Source organism: Podarcis pityusensis (genome assembly GCF_964106645.2).
Source record: "Podarcis pityusensis genome assembly, chromosome: 13".
NCBI lineage: Eukaryota > Metazoa > Chordata > Lepidosauria > Squamata > Lacertidae > Podarcis > Podarcis pityusensis.
Genome location: NC_138038.1, coordinates 3,196,621 through 3,201,708, shown reverse-complemented (window position 1 = coordinate 3,201,708; position 5,088 = coordinate 3,196,621). Strand labels below are relative to the sequence as shown.

At 39.8% G+C, this 5,088-nt stretch overlaps 1 long non-coding RNA gene across 1 annotated transcript; it reads left to right on the top strand.

Moving 5' to 3' along the window:
- Window positions 1-254: 254 nt before the first annotated feature.
- On the top strand, window positions 255-4,024 carry LOC308460616. The gene is made up of 4 exons (XR_013978636.1): window positions 255-1,986; window positions 2,412-2,437; window positions 3,228-3,289; window positions 3,598-4,024. It is a non-coding gene; the product is annotated as an uncharacterized lncRNA (long non-coding RNA).
- Window positions 4,025-5,088: the final 1,064 nt, after the last annotated feature.

Genomic DNA, 5,088 nt, shown 5'->3' with positions numbered 1-5,088 from the left:
CTTCACAATAGGCATCGGAGAAGGAAAATAATCCCTCCTTGCTGCTTTACCCCCTTCCCTAATGCCTGGTACTAAGCCATCTGTGACGCGAAAGGAGAAGGAAAAAGGAAAAACCGTGTTGCAGATTGCAAAGGCTTCCTGGTTTCTCACTAAGCAGGAGATTGGCTGTACGGAAGCCTGACTCAAAATTGACAAGTTAATTAACAAGTTTAATAGGGTTAAACATTTATTTATCCAAGCTTTGTCCAGCAAGTTACAAAGACTCCAAGGGATACGAAGAAGGAAAGAAGTCAACTATACTTTGTACACATGACCCATTTCTCAAGTACATGCTGCTTTAAAAAGCAAGCCTCTTAAAAGCTTCAACATCAGGAGTCAGCAGTTATTTTCACTTAGGATGTTATACACTAATGCCCTTATTTAGTTTTTGCAAACTCATTAATAACAAGAGAGTGCTTGCATCTGCCACTTTGTAACTATATCTATTTTTTAAAAAATAATAATAATGAAGGAAGGCTGGAGCCACTCACCCAACAACATAAACATTGTGTTTACTGTTCCATTTAACACTGCCTCTCCCACAACTTTAGGCAGTTATGCCATATGGGTTAAAATCTAGTTCTAACCAACACAAAGCATTTGTGATTGACTGAGCACTTTCACCTGTTTGCATACAAAGCAGAAATATCCATCTAAATTCCTTCTGCAAGACTATGAAATAACAAAGCTTGTGTGTGTAAGACCAGAAACTTGTTTCCTCAGAAGAAATGAACATGGTGTCCAGCAGTGGTCCAATACATTCTGGTACACAAGGAAGAAAATGCAAATGGAGCCCCATAGTTGTAAATTTATATAGCAATACATGAATTACTATACTATTTGCTGCCCTGGCTGGGCTGGTCTTGATGGTATCAGTAGTGAAAGAATGAGTGTCTGCAAATTCCGCCTCTTGTTTCTCATTTTAAGGGAAGATTGTGCTAAGAATGGAGGAGAGGTGACAAAAGATAAGGAGCTAAGATGTGGAGCATCACCTGATAACTGTTCTAACAGAGTGAAGGATTTTGGAGGAAGGCTAGTTTCAATTTAATGAAGCATTCACTTTGGCACAAAGAAACCAGAAAGTTGGGATGCTGATCAAGGGCAACCTGACAAAACGCAGTATGAGGCAAAAGGTCTGAACTATTTTCAGTGACAGATTGTGGGAAAATGAGCTGGGGCAGCCTGCAGACAAACTATGCGATCACCCTAAGAACAGCTAATGACACCTGCTTCCAGGACTGCTAGGCGTGTGCCTGTTCTTTGGTCTCTCACTCTCAACTTTTCTTTGTCCTCAAGCTATTATTTTCATGTGCACACCCAAACTGGTGAAATGTTAACAGAACTGTAACAGTGAAATCCTATATACAGGTATATCTATTGAGAAGTAAGCCCCCTTGAGTTCAGTTGGACTCACTCCCAGGTAAATGTATATATTGAATTGCAGCTTAAATCATTCATCCCCCACCGGCTTTCTGTATACTTAAGGTCCTCACAAATGCTATTCAAGTATCTCACATATACAGTCATAAATGTTGCAAATCTCTTTTTTAAAAGAGGCCATGAGTAGAATTTGACATGTATGTTTGGAGAGGCACTGAAAATAATAATTCTAACCAACACCATAGTTATTTCTACAATGAGACAGTTGCTCCCATTCCCCTGGAGCCACTGTGCCGCTGAAGTGGGGTTGCTGTGGTATCATTGTGTGCTGTGATGCTATTAAAGTATCTCACATATACAGAGTCATAAATGTTGCAAATCTCTTTAAAAGAAGAGTCCATCTGCTATATCATCATTGTGTTACCATGGTGTGCTGTGATGCATGGGGTGTGTGCTGTGGACATGCCCAGATCATTGTGATGTCACTGATTGCCTTTGCTTCTGTGTATGATGCAGTATTCATTGCCAGCGCCTCCATGTTTGGTGGACTGTGGTGGAAATTATGTGGTATGTATGTACTTACATCTTTCCCCTTTCCCACAAGGCTGAGCAGGCACTATGGCTGTGCGATATATCATCCAAAACCAGGTTGAAGTTCATATTGTGATATTGGTTTCATAATTTTTGACCTGGCAATATACTGTGTGTGTGTGTGTGTGTGTGTGTGTGTGTGTGTGTGCAGGAAAAAGAGTGAAGCCAGCCAATGCCTCTACATAGCTCCATCCCTATTTCAGATGTGATGTTTAGCTGGTGTTACATGGCAATGCTGAAAACCAGATATCACCCAACAGGTTTTGCCAGTTGCTGTGCCTGTATATCTGCAGTGCATCTAGGGATCTGGTATAAGATTGTTCTGTCGGACTGCTCTGCACATCTTTGTGCTAAGAAAAGACATTTTATCAGTGTAACTGTCCTTTTCTGTACTTTTCCAGCACTACAGCATCTTTCTTAGGATCAGGTAACCAGAACTGCACATAATATTCCAAATGGGGTACACCACAAATTTACTTTAAAACATTATGATACTTTCTGTTCTGTTTTCAGTCCTTTTGCTAATAATGAACATGAAAGCAACATTAAAAAAACCCAATCACTGTTGATCGCTGCTCTGCACTGAAACAGTGTTTCCAGTAAACTGTCCACCACACCGCCAAGATAACTTTCCAGGATACTCACATTAGTGCTTATTATCAAACATCAGGTCCATCAGTCCACTGAAACATCTCTCCAATTGGGGAAAAGTGTATAGCTTTGTAATTCCACTGAAGGTACTACTTGGTCCTTAGAGTTATTTGAACAATACCATTGTATTCATTTTACAATATGCTGTCATTCAGCATCAGAACCAGTACCAGACCAGCAGGGACACTTCCATTGTTCTCGGAATGCTAGCTGCTGACATTCCATTTTGGGCATGTTCTGTCCTTTGAAATACTGCTGTTTCCATTCATTGTCTATAGCAATATCTTAGATACTATAATTCTGTTGAAATGCCCTTCCCAGTACTGCTGTATTTCAGACTGTTAAAACCCCTTTGGAGATATCTGTTCTAATGACAGTTCATCATCGTTCTACTAAGTGCTCATTTCCTTGAGTATGTGATCTTCAGATGAAGGATGGTATATAAATTTAATAGATGATGACGACAACAACTTAAAGTTTCCTGCATGTTTCAACTGTTCTGTTAGTCTTGATTCCTTCATTATTACAGTATTTCTCCTTCTATGTTAATCTCTTGTGTTGCCTAGGAGGGCCTGAAAAGCATTGCACTGTAGCGCGGAAGTTAAGCTGAGAAGATCTCCTGGGCAAGGTCAAATTCAATGTCATCAACTTCATTGATAATTATTTTACATAGTAATTTATTTTGGGGTTGTTGTTGCTGTTTTAAAAAAATGCCCCTGAATATTTTACATTTTATGTTGACTTTCTAAACAATCAGTCTAAAAGAGTTCCAGAAGCTGTGGTGGTTGGTAATATCAATTTGGGCTCTTCTTTAGGGGTCTCTTCTGTTCTATGGGGAGGTTCCCCCACCTGCCCACCCAGAAGCAGCTGTGCTGGGTACAGCATTTCAAAGGTGAAGTCAACCATAAAGTTTTCTCTACCTTTGATTTTCAACAGAACCAGGGAAGAATCTGGGAACGTCTTAGGCTTCCTTCCTTCATTTGAGATGAGCACTACAAAAGCTCATCTCCAGACCTGAATCTGGTGAATTTTGGTGGCATTTCTGCACAGCAGTGAATCTTGTGGCACTGCCAAGGTGATGATTCCTATGGGATGAAGCAGCGAGGTCCCAGTCTCACCTTCTGAGAGCTACGGAACAGGTTTTCTAGTTCAACTTGGATGACTTTTGTTTCAAAATGAGCCAACTATACTTGGTAATACTAACTAGGCTACAAAGGCTCATATAGTTTATCAGATGATAATTAAGGGTGTGACTCATCTGAAATTGAAAACGTTTGTAATCCTCTCTATGGAGAAGTTAAGGATATCTTTCAATAACCTCCCAATGAAATCAGTGGGATAAAAATGTTCACAATAGACTGAATTCTGCAGAAGCTAAAATAGTTATCTGCCAGAAACTTCCGATCTACTTCAAACTATGCACTGTGTATTCTGTACAAGCGCTTGCTACAAACAAAGCAATACAAACATATGAGAAGTAATAATAGATTAGCCACAACTGGCCATAATACTAAACATATAAGAAATATTAATTTTCTAAAATTGACAAAGCACTCCTATACTGTGCTTACATTCACTCAATTTTTGATGCCATTTAAACAGCTGAACATTTTTTGTATTCCTGCAATTAATAGCTTTTTAGTGTAACAGCTATTTATTAGGTGCACAAGTAGCAGGCAATGGGATGGTTATGTTGGGAGAGCACAATCTGTATACTTTTCTTCTACACAGAAGTAGGTTTTACACAGTGTTTTTTAGGTTGTGTTTACACAATTTAAGATTCAGGTGTTGGTCTTTGAAATCCGTCTAGAGCAGTAGTTCCCACGGGGCGGGGAATTAAATTTGGGGGGGGGCAATTCAAGAATGAGTTATTAACAGTGTATGTCCTTTTAGGCTTCCTCCATGTGAATAGTTCACTTTTTGAATAATAAGAATTATATGCCATAGGGGAGGGGCATCAGGATTTTAGAGATGCTTAGGTGGGACATGGCCAAAAAAAAAAGTTGGGAACCACTGGTCTAGAGGCATTGTCTATACGGGCCAGGAACTTCATAATAATGTCAGCAACACCCCATAGTCACCGATTAGTTACAATCTAGGTTGCAGGTCTCTGGTGAACTCTGCCTGTCTCCAGGTTTGCTGGTGGTCTCTTTTTGGTCAAATGAGCCAATAGCTTGTTATATTGGATAACTGATAATAAAACAGGCAGTTGATCTGAATTCCTGTAAGTCGGGATTGCTATCTTTCTGACTCAATACCACACTCCCAAACTTTTATTTAACCTAAATTTGAAACAACAGGTGAGATGGCATAGACTTTTGGTCACCCATACTTTCTATTATATTGTTTGGGTCTGTCCCAGCCCGCATCACAGCTACTGACTTGCGCATCCACCACTAATGTGACTTGAAGGAGAGGAAGAAACTA